General features: G+C 42.2%; 2 protein-coding genes across 17 annotated transcripts in view; one reads left to right on the forward strand and one right to left on the reverse strand.

Annotated features, from left to right (window-relative positions):
• The window catches only part of LMNTD2 (lamin tail domain containing 2), an 85791-nt gene that overhangs the window by 57541 nt on the left and 7156 nt on the right, over positions 1–21094 (reverse strand). Inside the window, exon 2 of the mRNA XM_083604190.1 lies at positions 11593–11692. The gene's annotated coding sequence lies outside the window, so the exon portion shown is untranslated. The remainder of the gene's footprint in view (positions 1–11592; positions 11693–21094) is intronic.
• Positions 1–21094, forward strand: part of RASSF7 (Ras association domain family member 7) — a 120693-nt gene that overhangs the window by 42778 nt on the left and 56821 nt on the right. For 5 of the 16 annotated variants that reach the window (XR_014545802.1, XM_083604922.1, XM_083604916.1 and 2 more), the window contains 2 exons: positions 1353–1473; positions 15224–15287. The exons of 3 other annotated variants lie outside the window; for them this stretch is intronic. The gene's annotated coding sequence lies outside the window, so the exon portion shown is untranslated. Of the gene's footprint in view, positions 1–1347; positions 1474–15223; positions 15288–15308; positions 15452–16209; positions 16349–21094 lie in introns of those variants that run through there. 8 more of the 16 variants (XR_014545803.1, XM_083604931.1, XM_083604929.1 and 5 more) reach the window with 5 other exon arrangements.

The following is a 21094-nucleotide window of genomic DNA, read 5'->3' on the forward strand; positions in this document are numbered from 1 at the left end:
CTATACCATCTTCATTTTTGAAAGAAGAGTCAACTTTCAGTCAGCTTCTGTGCATGGGGTGCGGGATGCTACCTTTAATGTTTGCTGTTTTGCTGTGTTTTTATTGTGTTGGAAGCTACCCAGAATGGCTGGGGCAACCCAGTAAATTAATAATAATAATAATTTGCCTCAGGCTGCAAAATGTCTTGGGCTGGCCCTACCTCCCAATAGGAGCACTAATTAACAGATGTATGGAGATGGAACTCTATGGAGCTCTGCAACTTGTAGGAAAGCTACCCCCCACATGACAACTCTGAGCCAGTATGTGAACTTCTTACAACAATGTTGTGATGTAGTCATGGTGATGCATTAGCAGCAGAGAGTGAGGGGGCTTGAAATGCTCAGGCTCTGACCATCTAGTGTACATAACTGTGGTTTCTTTCCTGCACCATCCCTTTTGCAGCTCGCTAAACTTGTTATTCCAATTTCTTCTCCCAAGAGCTCCAAATTAAACAATTTGGGTCAGGGGTGCCAGATAGAAATTTTGTACAGGGCCCAGAAAATCCTGTGGGTAGTCCTTCTCATGTAATTATATTATTGAAAGGGAGGAGGCTGAGCATTAGCGAAGCCACACCTTTTCTCCTCTCCTAAACAATATCTCTCCATTTTGTGAATATTTGTATTTTTTGGAATTGACATAATTCGCTGCTTCACTGTGGAGCACACATCTTTTTTGGCTTTTTAAAATAAAGGGTTGATGTGTGTGGACAGCCACACAGATATCTTCTTATCTAGTTGTAGCTGTGAAATTGCGCTGTTGTCCTCGTGACTGGGACTCGAGGGAATATCGTGCAAAGGAAGAAATGCAGTTGGAGCACACTTGGACTGGCTGTGTGGAAAGCCCCTGGCACTTGCCTCCTCGGGCCTCGACTGAGTGCCCTTCAATTTCTGGTCAGGTTAGCTGAGTCAGTAACTTTCAACATGAAACCAGCAGTTAGAGTCAGATGTGAAATGACGGTCAGATAAAAGATAAAAAGTTTTAAAATCAGATTTGCGGGAAGTGCAAGGCAGGTTCTTTGCATTGACTCAGCCTCATCCATTCTCCTCTTGTGGGCCCTTTCTCCCCCCTCCCCTCCCACTTGCAGCTTTGTGGGACAGGGCTTAAATAGGATTCCCGTCAAGAGGGGCTCTGCAGGAGCGGCTGGGGGTGGTGGAAAGCGTTGGAGTCATACAAAGACAAGCTCCCTTTGGTTCTTATGGATATTGTCATGCTTTTCACTCAGACAGACACGAACGTGTCACATGACCTAGGGCTGAGAGCCATTCTAGCCCTGAGGCCTGATTGGTCAGTGGCTCCTTTTTTGAAAGCCTAGGTGTCCGTGGCAACGAGAAGCAGATCAGCCATACTTTCCTGGGCTCTGAGAGGAGTGCAGCACGGACAGAAGAAAGATCAGCAGCACACAGGACCACAGCAGCCAGCAGGACTTTCTTCAGGTACCTATTGGCTGTTTGCGGGGGGGGGGGGGTGAATGGGTTATTTATTTATTTATTTCTAGTCAGACTTTTTGTATGGCAAATAATTGTGTGGGTGAACTTAGAAGTATTTTCAAATGAGGTGTTATCATTCTTCCCAAAGCCTCGCTGAATGCATCCCTGCTTTTTATAAGAGCTGTTTTACAAGACTCTTGGGAGTTGCACCTGTTATAAAAAAATCTGTGAAAATAAGTATTATGTTGGAGCTGTATTACACGTGCCACAACCCTGTTTCTGCTTCCAGAATTTTTCTCGCTGTTCGTCAAAAATTAAATGTGTGCGTTAGCGCTTTTCATAGATGTTTAGACACCAGTTTAACTCTCAGTGGGCTCCTTGCGTCTTTCAAATGTAGCATTAGAAATTCCCTAAAGGCATTTGAGTTACAGTTTAATCTGAAGCACATATACAGTACAGAATTTGGAAGTAACACCTGACCTACTACAACATGGAGTTCAGCTGAATTTTCTTCCAAGTATGCTTGCTTAGGATTGGATGCTCAACTATATGGAAAAATAAACTTTTTTTTCTGTTGGCCTCTTGAAACACATCAACTCTTTCTGAATTGGTAGAAAACAGTGGCCAGAAACTCAAGCATCTTAGGGAGAAACTAGATGTGGGCACCCACATGTATGTATGCATGCATTTGTCATATTCTCATATAAGTAGAGGGTGGAGGTCCCCCCCTTTCCCCCCCTTTTACACACAAGGTATGTGCAGTGATTCTCAAGTTGAGAATCCTGCATTGCAAGAGGTTGAACAAGATGACCCTCGGAGTCCCTCACAACTCTACAATTTTATGATTCTATGTGCAAGTAAGGGGGCCATTCCATGTGTCACCTGACTGCACTTTGTTGCTTGAAACACTTTTCTCCCCCACCTTGCTCACATCTGGTAGCAAAGCTGGGCTGGAAGAAAAGTCATTTGAGCAATGGAACTGACTGAGGTAAGGAAGGGGAGGGAGAATGGTTTTGCTGCCCCACACCAGCTCTCGGCGTAACATTACAAATACACCCCCTGTATTCCATGTTTTTTTTATATATCTGAACAAAGAGCGCACATGAATAAATGAATGTAGCTGCCCTGTCTTTTCTCATTTAGCCCTAAGGCTACCATCCCACTTACTTCTGAGTAAGCATGCTTGGGATCTTGCTGTAATAACCTGATCTAAGCATCTCCTTGGAAACAAGTTCTTTTGCTTTTTAATAGGAGTTGCAACAGCACAACCCTATGTATATTTAGTCTGAAGCAAGTCCAACTGTAAGAAGTATTCTCTGTGAGGGGCTATGTGTACAGGACTGTGGCCTTTATTTCCACATCAAGTGGCCTTTATAGTATTTCAGCCTAACATACAGTTGTAAGATAATGAATGACCATGTCCAAAATTACGGTAATTCCCAATTGGAGGAGCAGACCTTCTATGTGGCTATGTTAAAACGATTTTCACAAGGCTTTGTAACAGCCCAGGCAGGGTTCCTTTAAAGGTGCTTTAAAATGCACCTTATTTTTATTTGTTTGTTTTATGTTAGACTACTCTCGGTAATGAAAAGAACAACTGAAATTATCACGCGGCTGATCCAGGGCTGCTAAACAAATTACAGCAGCATAAGGAAGTACGCTGCTTCTAAAATATCCCGCCTTTAATGCTAAAGAGAAACCTGTCAGCACAAAGCTGTCCTCTGTTCCCCTTCAGGCCAGCAGAGGAGCGAGTTCTGGGGGTGGGGGTGCTTGGTTAATCCAAGAACAGGAACCACTGGTTGAGGGGAGCTCACTTTAAAGAAAGGCTGGGAGCTGCTGCTGCTGTGTAGGAATCCGAGAGTTAATTTGGAGAAAGATCTCCAAGGATGTGATGTTACTGAATTTCAGGCAAGTTGTTGACAAGCCAAAACAATGCCTTTGCAAACAGGGAAAATCCAAATTAAAAGTGCAGAAGTTATTCTGGAATGTAAAGATCAATTATTGTAGTTGGCTCCACACTCCTTGCTCTGAGCAACTGGTTGCTTGAATTTGCACCTCAGGGTGCAATCCTGTGTTACTCATTGTTACCTCAGTTTTGGGTGAGGTTAAGTTGTACACAAATAATTTGTTAGCCTGCACCTGTAGAAGTTGACATTTGAGATTATTTCCAAAGATGAGAGTAATGGAGTGCAGTCAGTATCTGTAGTACCAAACCTTCATTTTCAGCCAAGCATAGCAGAATAATAGACAAGCACCCTATGGAGAGTTATTGCTCAGCTCTCCTGTCTTAGCTTGTTGCTCATCACACTCAGAAATGTTGCCTAACTGCAACCCTTCCAATGAGTGTAATCAGCATAATAGCCTAGATTGGTTCCAGAGCTCCTTCTCTAGGTGGTTGGTTCACGGGCTGATGAGAGCATTTTCTGGCTTTGATGGTCAGGGATAATTAATTTACAATGTCATATAGATCAGGCTGTATTTTATTTATTTATTCTCTTTGCTGCAGAAAAGTACTATAATGTACATTTCCAGATGCTGAGGACAATTCTGGGTGTTGAGTACAACCATTCTGGAAGTCCATTGCTGATAGCGGGGTTGGGTGTGTTTTATATATCAGTGACTTTAATCTTTTGTATACCTACTAACTTTAATCCAAGCTTTGAGATGGGACCCACTATTAAGTTTACTCCTCTTATTTTCTCTCTCAGCCCTTTTCTGTTTCACCCTTCATGCAGCCTAGCCAGCCCTTTTGCACCAGCTGCTGATGTACATGTGTCCAAAAGCCACCATCTTAGATGACATTGCACACACAAATATAATGCATGACTTTCCTCCCTTGCCAGAAATCAGTATCAAAGCCTAGAAAAAAATAGAAATTGGTGTGAAAAACATAGATGCATAAAACTTTGGTCAGATTGCAGCCCACTTCTGGGTCCTGACTTATGACCCAACAGCTGAAGGCTGCTCAGTGTGCATAGGTTTTTTTACAGGATAAAAGTGTATAGGTCCCTGCCTTGAGGAACTTACTATCTAAAATTCAATATGCAAAACAACAATGGAAATTGAGGTACATGGAGGCAGAGGTAAACAAGGAAAGAATACATACCTAATTAAGGGCAGATTCACACCATAGGTTTAAAGCACAACACATATTTAAAGCATGTGACTCCCCGCACAAGAACTGTGGGAACTGTAGTTTGCCACACACAAAGCTACAGTTCCCAGAACTCTTAACAAGCTGCAGTTACCAGGATTCTCTGACAGAAATCATGTACATTGAATGTGCATAAATGTGTGGTGTGGATCTGCTGGAAGCTACATGCGCTTGGACTTGGTTACAGCCCTCCACACTCACCCAGTCCCCGCCATTAATGGGCAGGCGCTTGCATGCTGGGCGCATGTTGGGGGGTGCTTGGTTCACGGCCCCCCTGCCCCCCATGCTATGCTAGTGGGTGAAGTGAGCTATTACCAGTGGAGAATCATGTGAAACAAAATAAGGTGGTACAACAACCTTTGCATACTTTTCTTTCCTTGTGATGTATGTAGTAAAATACTATTGATCAGTAATTGAACTTGATTTAATTCCGGTGGAATGAAGATCATTATCGGCAATCCTGCACTGCACTAGATTGTTTGGTTGATATAAATTACTCCTACAAGTAATTACTGCAATAAGGGCAGAGGTAGTAGTAAATTTCCTCTCACAGAGTTTAATAGTGATATATGCTATTTATTATTTATGGCAGCGTAAATCTGTAGCAAGGTTGATTAGGGTGCAGTGATTTGAAAGATAAGGGTATAGTTGCTAATGATGAACTAGTGGATTGAAGACGACCTGGTTAATTGAACATTAGCAAAAAAGATGTACTGTACTGACATTATAACGTATTTGAAAGCAATACTGAAGATCTGATGAAAGTATATGCAATTATGTCCACATTTAGAGCAAAGCAAGCATTGTTAAACCTTTAAGCGATGATTGGCCAATGCTTATCTTTGCCTCAAACTACAAGAGCTATGGACTTAATTTCACTGGGGAATTATTTCTCAATTCCATAGATGTTTCTTCCAGTGCAATCCTGTTTGCCTTCAGCAAATAGATTTTTCAAGCTCAGAAATAGATATGAGAAGCCTGGAACTTCAGGACTGTAATCCTGTAATAGTAGTAGCAAATGAGCGCACAAAATGTAGCTACCAATTGTTTTAATTTTTCAAGGGCAGTTGGAAGGAGTACCAAGGGTCATCTAGTCCAACCCCCTGCAATGCTGGCATCTCAACCAAAGCATTAATGACAGATGGCCATCCAACCTCTGCTTAAAAACCTCCAATGAAGGGGAATCTACAGCCTTCCAAGCAAGTCCATTCCATTGGGGAACAGTTCTTACTGTCAGAAAGTTCTTCCTGATGTTTTGTCGGAAATGTAAAAGTGTTATTGAAAAATTCCTTACCTTCCACTTTTTCATGCTTTCCCCCTACTCCTGTTTGCAGCCATTGTTCCAATAAACTTCTGGCACATTGGGTGAGGGAGAAAGGATGTCTCCATTGCTGTGACAACCAGGCCAATTCTCCTTTGCACTAACAGATTTACCCAAATATGCATCCCAGTGGGAGTAAAGTGATTCAAGAGGAACTTCAGCATTTTTATATGCATTGAAATACATTATTTTTAACAGAATGCCTATTTGGGTATTTCAATGTGATAGGTGCATTCTTTATTCACTCTGATAGTTCTATACACTTTTCTCAACAGATGCAAAAAATGCCTAAATGTGCCTTTCTATTTTAACTACCTGTACAACAGAAGGCAACCCCCCACCAAACCAAATTAAAGTTTTGATAATATAGGATTGTTGGCCTGAAGGTTTGACACTATGCATGTTTACTCAGAAGTAAATTCAAACTGAGTGGGGATCAGCTGCTTCTTCACAACTGCATGGCATTTTGCTCCAGCTGTAATAGGAAATGCATATTTTCTTCATGCTTTCATGGTAAACATGCAGTGCCAACAGCAGAACAAGTCGTCTTCAAAACCATGTGGAAACTCCACCTTTTGCATCTGAAACCTCCATTTCTACTGTGCTTCAAGTCCCAGCAGGTTCCCTTGCCTTCTGCACTGTGCTCAAGCATGCTTGAGAAGTTTTTCTGGAAAAACTTAGATTACCGTTCCCAGTGGCTTCCAGAAGAAATGAAAGTTCATGATAAATTAATTCCCAAATTCTTATTCTGAATCTAAAATCTGCTATCCTAGGAGCGGGGAGCCAAATGTAGCTTTCCCGGTCTCTCTTGATGGCCCGCAGGACTCTTCCTCAGACCACACCCCTCACTGACTTGGCTTTGCACCATCCTTGAATAGTTCTGTCTGGCTGGAGTATGTCTTAAACTCTGTTAATGTCTGTCACTTGCATGGCTGGAGGGCACAGAGGGGTGGGTGGATGTGTAGGAACTAGCCTGCTGTGTAAAGTTAAAATTTACATTTTATGTAAATATACTCAGATATGCTTTTGGCCCCACCCAATGGCATATGGCCCCTGGAAGATTACCCAGAGATGAATATGGCCCTTGAACACAAAAAGGTTCCACACCCCTGTGCTGTCCTTTTGTAGAAGGGAAATTATAATAAGAACTAGTCTTCTGCTTCATCTTGTGATCAGGAGGAGTTAGATGACAAAGATAGCAACCCCTCAAGCATTTATAGATTTTAATCAATGTTTCTTCTTTGCTTATTTCCTTTGCTGGAATGAGATTTCTGTGAGGCAGTGAAATCTTCATAACAGGCCAACAACTAAGCCCTCCTCTGTTGAGTATAATGGTTCCCCACCTAAAACAGCCCCCTGGATTGTGGTCGTGTTGTTGTTTAGTCGTTTGTCTGACTCTTCGTGACCCCATGGACCAGAGCACGCCAGGCACTCCTGTCTTCCACTGCCTCCCGCAGTTTGGTCAAACTCATGCTGGTAGCTTCGAGAACACTGTCCAACCATCTCGTCCTCTGTCGTCCCCTTCTCCTTGTGCCCTCCATCTTTCCCAACATCGGGGTCTTTTCCAGGGAGTCTTCTCTTCTCATGAGGTGGCCAAAGTATTGGAGCCTCAGCTTCAGGATCTGTCCTTCCAGTGAGCACTCAGGGCTGATTTCCTTAAGAATGGATACGTTTGATCTTCTTGCAGTCCATGGGACTCCAGCAAGAGTCTCCTCCAGCACCATAATTCAAAAGCATCAATTCTTCGGCGATCAGCCTTCTGATTGTGGTCGTAGCCAGCCTATTTCTTCTTCTTCTTTTACTTTGTTTTGCTGATTATACATGCACAAAAGCTTTTGAAGATGTGACTAAAAGGAAGCAATGGCATCTTGTGCTTGTTCCTTCCCTTTTGATTGCTCATCCAAATGCAACAGGGAGACAAACACCAGCTCTTTGTTGAGAATAACATTGTCCTATGCCCTGGGGTATCTATCATGAATGCTGTGTATTTATTACATCCTTTTTTTCATATTATGCATTCAGCAAGGCTGGAAAATAATTGTCCCAAGCCACTCTACCTGTCAGACAGATGCTTAAGTTAATGATGGATTAAGCTGCTTTTGGATGGAAAATGCTGTTAAAATGGATTCTAAGCAGCTCCATTTCCTTATCCCTGCTTTACATTTTAAAAAAGGTAGATCCATGTTTAAAGACATGAATCTTCCATGGTCATGTGTAGTTTAGATTGGAGCTGGCAGGAAGCCACTGCCAGTCCTAGCTCCTTGACCTTGCTTCTGTCTGAGTGTTACATAGTTGTGCAAGCACATATTTATTAGGTTCACACCTAGGTGTATGTAGATAATGAATGTTTCATGTATGTACTGAAAAAAATACAATGCATGTAGCATCTCTCAGAGTTGCAACACCATATCGCTCCTTTTGGAAGTGTGTGAGAATAATTCAACCATTGCAGTTTCATCACAAGAGTTCAGGTCTGATGATCCCTCTAGAGCCCTTCTCCTCTTCTGTCCACGAGGAAGTACATCTTCTGTGCCAGAAACATTTTCAGGGTGCCTACACATTCATTAAGGATGAGGGTGGCGCTGTGGTGTAAACCACCGAGCCTTGGGCTTGCTGATCAGAAGGTCGGCGGTTTGAATCCCCATGACGGAGTGAGGTCCCATTGCTCTGTCGGAGCTCCTGCCATCCTAGCAGTTCGAAAGCACATCAAAGTGCAAGTAGATAAATAGGTACCGCTCCAGCAGGAAGGTAAACGGCGTTTCCGTGCGCTGCACTGGTTCGCCAGAAGCGGCTTAGTCATGCTGGCCACATGACCCGGAAAAACTGTCTGCGGACAAACGTCGGCTCCCTCGGCCAGTAAAGCGAGATCAGAGCCACAACCCCAGAGTCGTTCACAATTGGACTTAACTGTCAGGAGTCCTTTACCTTTATCTTTTTACACTTTCATGGGCATAGCTAGGATTTATTTTAGGGGGGCAAGCTTTGTTTTATGGGGGCAGAACCAAGTTATTTGCAATGCAATTGGTCAGTTAGTCGAGTATTTTTATTTATTTACTTGATTTGGCTATGCCAATGGTACCAAGGTATTTGGAAGTAGCAGTAGTAGTAGTGGTGGAGGAGGAGGAGGAGGAGGAGGAGGAGGAAGAAGAAGAAGAAGAAGAAGAAGAAGAAGAAGAAGAAGAAGAAGAAGAAGAATTGTTGAAAGGACCAGCAAATCAGTCTTTTTGCAACTTACTGAGTCCTCTTACTGAAGTACTTGGAAGCAATACCTGGTCTCTGTATCAAGGCATCACCTGGTGCCTTCTCCTTCACTTTATCTGACCTTATGAATGTTACTTACAAGTAGGCAGATTCTGCACTGGACAAAGTTTTTGTCAAAACCAGATTTTTATTCTAATTAATTCTACACCAACTCCCGTATTTGATCCAAAGCTCAGCAAGATTCTGGAATTACTGTTCCAGGACCTGTAAAGGACTGCTAAGCATCAGTGAAGATGCACGGAGACTTCTGGCAACTGGTCAATGATGACATTACCAACATTGACATGCAGTGCTCTGGTGGGCTCTGCACATGTGCAGTGAGAGTGAAGATCATCCTAGGCCATGCAAAGCCTTCCTGAATGTGTGTGGTGCACAGCTCTGCAATCTCACCTCAGTCCTGTACTTCAGGCCTCTTTGCCAACACAACATTGCCACATCAGTCAAGAAGCTTCCTTGTACATATGCAGCACTTAGCATGACATGGATGTCTTTTGATAGAACAGTACTGGATTCTAGTAAGTGCCAGTTTGTTTGTTTTGCCACTACATCATGAATAGAACTGTTGTTTCACTGCCAGATTCTATCTGGAACAGAATTCGACAGCAACTCGACTGGCATGTTTGTCATCACTTTCTCTCATCTCTAGAGCTTGTTTGTTTTGAACATTTTTTATAATTCTTCATAATAATATCAGATTACAGGGTGTTGTACAACATACAACATATAAGACAAAAGACAAGAAAACAGCAAATAATTCTTCACAACTTCAAAACAAACTACAACATGTGCAAGATTGGTATGTTATCTGGCACTTCAGATATTTGGGTCCCAAGCCATTTAGGGCTTTAAAAGTAAGGAGGAGGAGTTAAGGAACAGAAGACTGAAAAAATAAATTTTATCACTCTCTATTGAAGATCTTCTCTTTAATCCTGTTTCACAGCTCCCAGGACATATACTGGTGCCCCTTAGTCCTGTCCCTGACATTGCTTCTCTCTTAGCAGAAATATTGTCCTTCTAGATTTTAGAAGGTTTTATTTATTGCTTGTAGCTGAGGTTTCATCCTTAATACGGATCTACAGTTTACAGAATTAGCCACTAGAGTTAATTCTAAAACTTAAGAAGTTTTTATGAATTCTAAATTCTAAATATTTAGTTAGTTAAAACATTATAGCATAGTAGGTATATTATCTCCTGTAGTTGCACATAAATTAGCCGGTTTTCTTCGAAGAATTCATAGCCACCAGTCATCAGGAATTGTTTTATTTTAAAGAAAAAAACAAAGTAGGCCTAGCATCTTCACCCTTGGATAATTTCTGCATATGCACCCGCCCCCCCCATGCCAGGTGGCCAGGTGGGTAAGTCATAAATTAAAATTTCCCAGTGTTTGGTGTCCTCAATTCAACGACAATAAATAAAGCAACATAAGAGTGCCTCTTATTAAACAATATTATAGTGCAATGACTGTTGCTTATTGCAGAACTCAAAAGGTTCATAGACAGAGTTGCAGAGAAGATTTATGTGTCCCAGCTTACTCCCCCAATTATGAAACTGAACAGGTTTGTTTCTACCCCAGCTCTTGCCTGCTCTGTTGGTGACCCTGCTGTCCTCCTTGGCTCTGCATGCAGAAACATCTGGATTCTGTCAGTAGGCACTTCAGAGAGACCTTGCTCGGCTAGGTATATCAGTACAGCTCAAACTGAAGATGTGCAGTCTTGTGTTTAAACCAGACTAAATCAACTGTCAGTCAGACACATTTCCCAATGACGCTGATGGACATCCCTTTTTCACATCCCATCTGTGATTAATCTGATTATGGAAAAGTTATTTTACACCCTTAATGTGGATCTCTTCTCCTTGCTGGGTAGTGCTGCGCATGATTTTTTTGTGAACCAATCAGTCATGCAATTTAATGTGCACAAATGGCTAACGTGTGTCCCGCCAGAAGTTGCCGGGACTCTTACTACCACCATCTGTGACTCTTGGCTATGCTTTAACAACAGCTGGAAAGTCTCCTTCCAGAGTTCCCTTCCAAAGGGCTTGTATACTCAGAAGAACAAAGTAATAGGCCTTACTCCCAGGTAAGCATGTAGGGTTCCACCCTAAATTACTACAGGCCAGAAAGTGGATGTAAGAAGCTGTTGGGGTAGAAGGCATATCTCTCAAAGGACAAGAAGAGAAAATGTCATTAACAGAGGGTTAGAAATCAGATATGACTGAAATAACTACTATGTATCATCTGCTTGCTTATTATTAACATTCAGTAGCCTGCTTTGCAATGTAAGAATAACAACCCTTTGGCTTCTCCTCAAAATATCTTCACATTGTTCTCTGTCCGCACCCCAACAAGTGAGATCAGTATCATACTCATTTTATAGAGAAGTAGACTGACCTCAGTCAAATAATGATCTCACTTAGTACAGTCTCCTGCATTTTTAATGGGAGATCTCCTTCCAGCATACCTGCTTCATCTCGGAATGCTTGCACTCCATCTGAAAATAAAATTGGTGCAATTTTAAAAGAAGTTGCTGGAAATTAGAATTCATTGTTATATTTAAAATTCAAAACCATACATAGTTAATAATTGAGACCTTAGTTCTTCTCTTATAATGTAAGAGGCTCAAATATCATCTAAGACATTAGGTCAACTCTGCTGTTTAGGATTTTGGTGTCAGTTTTTTGACAATAAAACTATCATCATAGGGTTGCCTCGCAGGGTTGCCATATTTTGAAGAGCGAAAAAGAGGACACATTTGCCGGTGCCTGGGGCAGGGGGGAGGGGAGGGGGTGCAGGAGCAGGTACATTCTGCAATGTCCCTTCAAAATATACAAAACCAAGGACTTGGTCCTTTCCTGCACCATGCAAAACTCACACAGTATGTATATGTTTTGCACTTGGTTGTCTAGTACTGCGTATCCAACATATAAGGTAGCCCGCTCCCGCACCTCCGGACATTTTGGCAAATTCAAAAAGTCCACTGGAACAGAAATGTTATCCCGGAAAAAGAGGACATGTCCTGGAAAAAGAGGACATATGGCAACCCTACCTTAGGGCAATACCTGGCTCAGGTCTTGGACTTACCGGTTTATAAGAGAGTATCTCAATAGGAGCTAGTGGTAGAACATGGCTGCTTGGTACAGGGCCACTCTGGGATATTCTGAATGGGGGGGGAGGTGAAGAGGGCAGTAGCATACCTCTCTGCCCATCCCCTACCCCTAAGGGATGATATAATCTAGGTTAGGTGTCTTTGAAAGGCATAGGAAGGAGTTATGCCAGAGTTTGGAGTCGGGGAGTATGGCAGAGTGTGGCAGAAAGGCAGGGATGGGGAAGATGGGTTTTAGGGGCTCATCTGGAGAGCAAAGATGGCAAGTGAATTGCTCCAATTCTCTCCCTGGAAAAACCCTGATGTTGGGAAAGATGGAGGGCACAAGGAGAAGGGGACAACAGAGGACGAAATGGTTGGATAGTGTTCTCGAAGCTACCAGCATGAGTTTGACAAAACTGCGGGAGGCAGTGGAAGACAGGAGTGCCTGGCGTGCTCTGGTCCATGGGGTCACGAAGAGTTGGACATGACTAAACGACTAAACAACAACAACAAAACTCAGTGCTAGCTCACATGCAGGTAAGGGAGTTGATCTGTGTATATAACTAAATGATCCAATGGACTAAACTGCAGCCCATGCTGCCATTTACCAGAACAGAGGAAACCTGTGCCTCTGTTTTAAAGTAAATGTGAATTGGCATTTTAGCTTTGGTGGTAATTAGTGTTGGGGTTGTACATGAAGGAGCCAATAAATACATTGCTGAGAGGGCCAGCGATGTAATGGCAAGGAGGGAGGCCACTCCTTGGCCACAGGCCTGTCCTGGCTGCTGCCATCAATAGGAAAATGTAGTTCATTTTAAAAATAAGTTGGCAAGAATACAATTGCTTATGAGCAGGTTGCTTCTTCCCATCTTGTGCTTGAAACAAGTATGAACTGAATGACTAGAAGGTATGCTAATGCTGCTAACTATAGGTCAATCATCGTAGATTTAAAAGTAAAAAGGTCTAGATTCTATTCTTTCCCCTGTCCCAAATGTCTGGTTGACTTTAGGCAACTAATTCCCCCACCTCCCCTTCCACAGAAATAATAATAACCTTGTCCTTTCATGCAGCAATTTGAAAGAATGAATCAAACATAAACACAGGGTGTAGGCCATCATTTCAGAGGCTATTAACTAGGTCTGTAAAACATGACATCACTGTAGCACCCAAAGCACAGACTAAAGCTAAAAGGGGCAGGAGGAGAGGAACAGTACAGTTACATTTAGAGCAGGGTGTTCTGAAGCCATCTTTTCTTATTTTATTATTTTCCTCAGTTCATCAGATATTGGTGTTTTTTATCCTATTCCTGGAATTAATTTTATTTCTTTGGAACTTGGTTGTTTGCTGTTGTTTTAATGTTGCAAAAAGTATTGATGCTTCTCATAAGTGTATTTTTAAATTACCGGAACCATTTGGTTGTTTACATAAACATTCACAATACACAGTTTCATAACTATTACATTCAGTGTCAAGAAAAAGAAAATAGGACCAGCAAATCAAGAAATACCGAAGAGAGAATCCCAAAAGCAGTTTGTAAAAGTCTAGCCATTGCATGGCATCTAAGTATCAGAAGGTAAACCTTCCTTAGGTGGGTATGTCCCAGGTAAACTTCCTGACAGAGGAGGAACCTGGAGCAGGGCATGTGAGGGATGTCATTAAATGGTAAATGCCGTTCCTTAGTCATCTTCCAGATTGGTTCTCTCTAATATTTAAAATATTTTTATACTGTACTTCAATCATACTCCCAGGGCAGTTTACATAAAGACTTTTTAAAAAATGTAAACAAACAAAAATAAGCTAAAAGCTGCAACATTAGAGAAGCAGCATAAAACAACTAGTAGGATTAAAACTTCATCTAAAACATCCTGGAAAATAAAAAAAAGATCTGTGCCTGACACCAAAATAAAGTAGGGCACCAGCAAACCTCTCTGGGGTCAGTGTTCAACAATGCTCTATGTACTTCTAAATGCAGGTGCCAGTTTTGAAACTACTTTATTGGCTACCAGATCTGAATTTCACCCCCCCCCCAAACTTTACAATCAGTCAGGTATGATTTCTTTATTTCAGTATTAGATTGCCATCAACTAAGATCAGAGCTATTTTGTGGTGGCCCTGGATTTAGAGAATGCCTTCCCTGGGTAGGTAGATCATTTTACATCCTCCTCCTGTTTTCAGAGACAGGTAAAAAAACTTGGTGTGTTCTTTCATGCTTTAAGGGAGCTAAGATCTTAGATTGCTGACTTTTTAAGATTCCGTTTTAGTTTCTACAACTCTTTCAATAATGTGCTTTATTATATTAAAACATTATATGCAAACCATTTTGAAAACACTTTTGAATATAGACGGTATTTAGAAACTCAGGAACAAATTCAAAATTGTGTGGTGTTGAATTTTCCATATCACCATGCCCAATGGAACCACCCCTTCCACCCCCCTGTTTTGTTATGGAGGATTCCACCCTCATCCAATTTTTGAAGCACAAGGGCACATAGGAAGGTGAGGATGGAAAAGCACTGTTGCATAAGCGGAAGTCTCTGTGCACTGCTTTCACTGATGGGCCTCATTAGATGAATCCTGTTGTAAATAATTACAACCTGCTTAAAAAGGTGGAGTCTGGGAATTCTGTTGCCAAGATTAAGCACATACTGCATGTTTGAAACTAACTTTGGTATTTGGTAACAAAGAATACCTTTTTGTTATGCCAGTGGTGCCATGGACCCCCTGGGTGGGCTACACGTACCACCAGTTGGGAACCACTGTTCCCAATACAACATGGCAAGTGGCTTTCCAGCTGTTGCAACCGACTCATAGGCTCATGGCTGAGAAGGATAAAACAGACATCCACACTAGAAGAGCTAAGACAAGTATCCTCCAGTAGTTTTCCAAGAGTTACAACAACCCAGAAAGCTAAGCCAGTATTATTATTCTTAATTGCAGATGGAGTTGGACTGAATATGAGAAAGAGGCTTGACTAAATCTACTTAAGGAGCTCATAGCAAAGGTGAGATGGGCCTTCAAGATTTCCTGGTTCACTGCTGTGTACTTGCCCATTAATGCTACAGAAGCTTTAAGGACTGGAATACTACTAACTAGCACAAGACATGGGCAGCAAATAACGTTGGATGCATGGACGTAGCCAGGGGGGCAGCTGCCCCCCTAGATCAAGTAAAACAACAGAAATACTTAACTGACCAATCACATCAGTTCTGGCCCCCCTAACAAAAGTCCTGGTCCCCCCTAACAAAAATCCTGGCTACGCCCGTGGTTGGATGGTATAATACTCTCTCTTTACCTATGGGTTCCAGGGATAGAGTACTTTGGTTTTTCCTATCTCAGGTCAGCACTCAGTAGAGACAGAAAGATTTATAAGCAGTTGTTGTTGTTGTTGTTGTTATTTAGGCCCAGCCCATGGGACTAAACCACACTAGGCAAGTATGAGAGGCCTGTTCTATTAAAAGCCCCTTAAGAAGGATTCAGTATACTGTACCACAACAGATGGGTGGCGCTGTGGGTTAAACAACAGAGCCTAGGACTTGCCTAGGACTTGCTCGGTCCCTGCTCCTGCCAACCTAGCAGTTCGAAAGCACGCCAAAGTGCAAGTAGATAAATAGGTACCGCTCTGGCGGGAAGGTAAACACCATTTCCATGCGCTGCTCTGGTTCGCCAGAAGCGGCTTAGTCATGCTGGCCACATGACCTGGAAGCTGTACGCCGGCTCCCTCGGCCAATAAAGCGAGATGAGCGCTGCAACCCCAGAGTCGGTCACGACTGGACCTAATGGTCAGGGGTCCCTTTACCTTTTTACCTTTACCACAACACAGCATGTTTTTGTAAAATGTTTTGTGGCGCAGTACAGCTTCAAAACAGGCAGCATTTCTCATGGCTCACTTCTGGGATACACACCCAGGATCTGAATTATCAACTCTATCCTTATGCAAGACTTGGTACTGGAACTTGAGAGCAGAGAAGCATTTTGAGAATCAGGGAAGGTATCTAAGCAAGTGCCAAGACAGGCTTGTGCTGTGCTGTGCTGAAGTGGCTTCTTCATGTTTGGAGAAGAGAGGTCAGTGCTAGATAAACAGTAACGCTGTTCCAGTAGCCCTAGTCCTCCCATAACACTGTCACTGGGGAGGGAAGAAAAACTCTGAACAGCTGCAGCTTTATGCTTTTGAACCTAGCTGTACAAGAGAGGGTCAGTGGGTCACTGTTGTCAGTGCCCTTGGGAAGGAGGAAGCTTCTCCTGGAGAGTCTTTTAAAAACGTTAACTAAATTAGTGTGACTGCATTGCTAACTGCTTGAAAGATCCAGATGGCTAAGGTCATCAGCTTCCTTGCAGGCAGACACACTGAAGCTGTTTGCATTCCCATACTCAGTAACATAATGAATCCTGCTATGTCCCAGGAAGGGGGGTGGCGGGAATGCATGCTGGTTGGTACCTGTGAAAAGCCAACACTGGTGGGCCCTGTGTGGGGGTGGATTGTTACCAGCTCTGTTGCTTCAGCTTTGTTTTTCTTCACAAACTGGTTTTTTAGCACAGGCTACAATCCTAAACACATCTAAGTGAAAACAAGCTTCACTGAAAGTGGTGACGTTATTGTATTTAACATCTAAGGATGCAAGCCTAACCCCATTTACCAAGGAGTAGGCCTCACTGAATTAACTAGGACTGACTTTTGTGTAGACATGGTTAGAAATGCACTGTAAAGCATTCCTTTTACATTGCAATTCTATGTATGCTTCCACTTAAAGTCTCACATGACCATCCTATACATCTATAGAAGCAAGGCCTGTTGATTTCAATAGTGCTTATTCACAGGTTTGTGGATATAGGATTGCAGCCCTAGGCCCTCTTTCAACATGGCAGTTTGCCTCCAAAGAGTAACCTTTGAAAAGGTTCCCATTCACTCAATTTGTTAAAGCATAACTTTTTTAAAGAAATCCCAGTATATAAGTAGGACAAACCAACAGAAGTCTAGGGGTCTTATTATGATTCCCTTGCAATACCTATTTGTTTAGGCATGCATGGGATCACTCCACAAAAGAAATGTGTGACCTGAAAATGGTATTCTATGTAACTTCATCGGCTCTTGGATCAAACCTCAGGGTTTTCTTACAGTAGAGACTACCATGAAATAGTCCTTGTGTTTTCAATGTGAGCATGTAAAACAAAAAAAAGTTATCCATGCAACGCCATCCATTTTCATGGTGCTCTACAGAGCATTAGCAATGAAAGCATCTCTGCAGTTGGGATGGTGTTAAAGAAAATACCTGTGAGATTTTTCTTACCTGGCTGCCTTTAGCTTCCCATATTTCATAAAATGGAATCATAGCATTGGAAGGGACCCCGGGGGTCATCTAGTTTGCTGCACGGTGAGTGCAAGTTGCAACGTGCATTGTAACACCCAGGGTCAACATTATCACTTCTGACAACAGGCTGCAGCAGCCATGGGACTTTTGCCAGTAGGAGAATGTCAGTGTCAACATGCTACACAGCTTTTGAGAATCACCCATTGATACGAGCCTTGTCCAGAAAGAGAAACTTCCTTGTGAGAATATCTTCTGGGTGTGGTGAGCCAGGAGTCCACCATACAATGTAACTTATCCGCTCCCCCCCCCCCCTTCTTTCTTTTTTCTGCTGCTGCTGGGGCCTGGGTGAGGAAAAAACTGCAGTCAGTTGCCCACAGTTTCTCAAAGCTTAAACAAATCATGCAGTAAATTCCCAAGTTCAAGACATGTGTTTAGGGACATTTTAAATAAATACATACATAAAACTTTCCATTTATAACTTTGCAGTAAGATAATGTTGGCATTTAATTGTCCAGATGAATAAACTTATACATAGTGCATTACTTTTCAAGAAGAGAAAAACCCTTTAAAAACCCAGAAAGGGGAGTGAAATAGGATAAATTCCAGTTAAGATATGAATTGGCAGGAATACTAAAAGCAATTTTAAAATAGAAAATGTTCTGATGTATCCAAAATAATTTGAAATCCATACTTAAAATCCTATTCTTTACCCCTTAGTCCTTCAATGAGTGGGTAAATATGAACAAAAGGACCCATTTACTGATAACATTGTGCAACTGCAGGTGATGAGCACCTGGGGCTTGTGTGTGTGTGTGTGTGTGTGTGTGTGTGTGTGTGTGTGTGTTTACAAGTGCTGATCAAACACTTCTCTGCTAAGATCAATGAGAGCTGCAGTTTCTTCCTGTCTCTGAAAAGTATCTGTGGTGCTCCAGTTACACTTAAGTAGCAGTAAGAAGGAGCCTACCTTTCCTTAGAAGATTTGTTTACTCAATTATCAGGCCAAAGGGATGAGAAAGAAGGGTGTGGGGCTGAGGTGGTCCATCACCAGGTCACCAGGGTCATGGAATAAACCAGAAGGCATAGCTAGGGAGCAACAAAGTTAAAAATTCAGAAGAAGCTTTGTGGCTGTAGATGTCAGATCAAGTAACCACTTGGAGGGTTGTTTAGGCAAACTTACTTTCACAAGGCAGCAAAACTTAATTTAAACCAGGACTCAAATAGGTATTGAATCCCAGGTACCAGTATTTAAATGTTTAGGTAATGCTTTGGAGGACAGGCACTTTGTGTGCAAGATAATTAAATTAGCCGTAGATCAGCTGAATAACAGAGCCACCAATGCATATTTTGTGTACTCAATAAGCATTATAAACAAATATAATTCTTAACAACTGGGAAGTGAAGTTCATTGTACGACAGAATCAACCACCAATTTTACCACCTGGCCATCAGCCATTCACATACTATATGTTTCTCCTTTGCATTTAATCTGCATGAAATTAACTCCAGAGAATCTTTGGGTTAGGCTGATCCTTGGAAGACAGAAGCAGACAGAGTTCTGTAGCAACTTCCAGTGTGGCCTTCAGTACTTCAACAAATCAGAAATGAGACCTGCCCAGCTAGTTGGGTAAGTGGAGGAAGCTGCTACGGATTGGGTCTGTTCTGGACTTCTCTGCCTTAGCATTATGTATGAACCTGGACTAAACAGCTGAACTTCAGAGATCCGCGATCTTTAACCTGGATTTGTTCTTGGTCTACTGCTTATGGTTTGTAAAGTTTGTGGCTAGTTTGAAATGAGTCTGGTTAGTTCAGGTTCAGACATAATGCTAAGCAAGCCAAGCAGCTCTACTTCTAGTGTTCTGGACCATTGTTTGGTCGCACTGGTGGTGTGGATGTGGGCCAATAAACTGAGCTTGAATCCTGGGAAGACGGAAGAACTGTGGGTTGATGGTTCTTATGTCTGGGAGCTTGGCCAGTTGCCTGTTCTGGATTGGGTTGTACTCCCTCTGAAAGAACAGGTTTGGATTTTGGGGATGTTGCTGGATCTGTTGTTGCCTCTAGTGGTTCAACTACCCTCAGTGGCTAGGAGTTCTTTTTATCAGCTATGGCTGGTACACCAACTACGGTAATTCTTGGACAAGGATAGAATGACCATAATGATTCATTCATTGGTAACCTCAATTGTTGCAATATGCTGTATGTGGGGCTATCTTTGGGCCTGGTCTGCAGGTTTTATTTGTGGTAAAATGCTGTAGCTAGACTGTTAACAGGAACAGGGTATCACCACCACATAACTCCGGTGCCTGAAATCTTGCACTGGCTGCCCATATGCTACAAGGCTAGATTGCAGGTTCTTGTATTAGCATCTTGGGACCAGGATATGTGAGGAACTGCCTGATCCCTTATATCCCTGCTCAGTCACTGAGGTCTTTGGAGTCACTTGTTTTGGTTCCCCATGACTCGGATGCACAACTCATGTCCACAAGGAGCTTTGCATTCAGTATTGTGGGCATTCAAATTTGTGGAATGTCCAGTAGAGGTTGAACATCTGGTGCTAACCAAATACTTTTGTTTTTATTCCAGCAGGCTTCTTAATTTAATTCTGATTTAACTCATCTTTAGTCTTACTCCATTAGGTCTTCTGTACACCACTTGGTGGTGAATGATTAAGCGGTATGCAAAATGTACAAATACAGTAGGCCAAAACTGCCTTCCAAAGCCTTTTTTAAAGGCCTGCCAACACTCCAGCTTTGCTAGCAACAGTAGAATCTGCAGCAGGTAACATTGTGGCACTGGCCTAGGTAGAAAGCTTTAAGCCAGTCCTAGCCGAGCACTGCAATGGGGAGGAAAATTCCACCTCTGTTTTTCTGATCAAACATCTGAAGGGCAGACAAAGTGAAATTTTCCTCCTCCTCATGATGCTGGGCTGGGCAGAGAGGTTTAAACCCATTCAAGTTCAGTTCTATAATGAGAATGAAAAAGGGCTCCGTGTTCTCTGCAGATCAATCCGAATGCATTTCTAGACTGAATTCTCTTTCAAAAAGGATGATGTCTTCTAGGGTGGTGCATACGTTACTTTAAAAATAACTAGCAAAGAAAAAATTAATTAAAAGAACAATTAAGTAGTTGAGTGACATTGTATACACATTTTGCAACGTAAGCATTTAAAACAAGGAAAGACGCTCCCTAAAGCATAATATAAGCCTGACAGTGCGCACACAGCAAATATATTTATTTTAATTAGCGCAAATGGCATATTGCATTTGTGTGACATGCAATCCCAGAAAAAGTGGCCTAACCAGTCATCTGAGAAACAAAGCTTAGAATTGTTTTTCAAAAACCACCTATAAACTAGTTTCTACCACCTCCTTCATTGAATTACCAGAATGTCTGTGAAAAATCTCTCTCACAGCTTGTTATCTATTTATTTATCTGATATATTTGTATCCTGCCGTTTCATAAAGTTGCTAAGACCAATGGCTCCAAGAGATCACATTTGGCTATT

Source organism: Podarcis filfolensis (genome assembly GCF_964270895.1).
Source record: "Podarcis filfolensis genome assembly, chromosome: 1".
In the NCBI taxonomy this organism is placed as follows: domain Eukaryota; kingdom Metazoa; phylum Chordata; class Lepidosauria; order Squamata; family Lacertidae; genus Podarcis; species Podarcis filfolensis.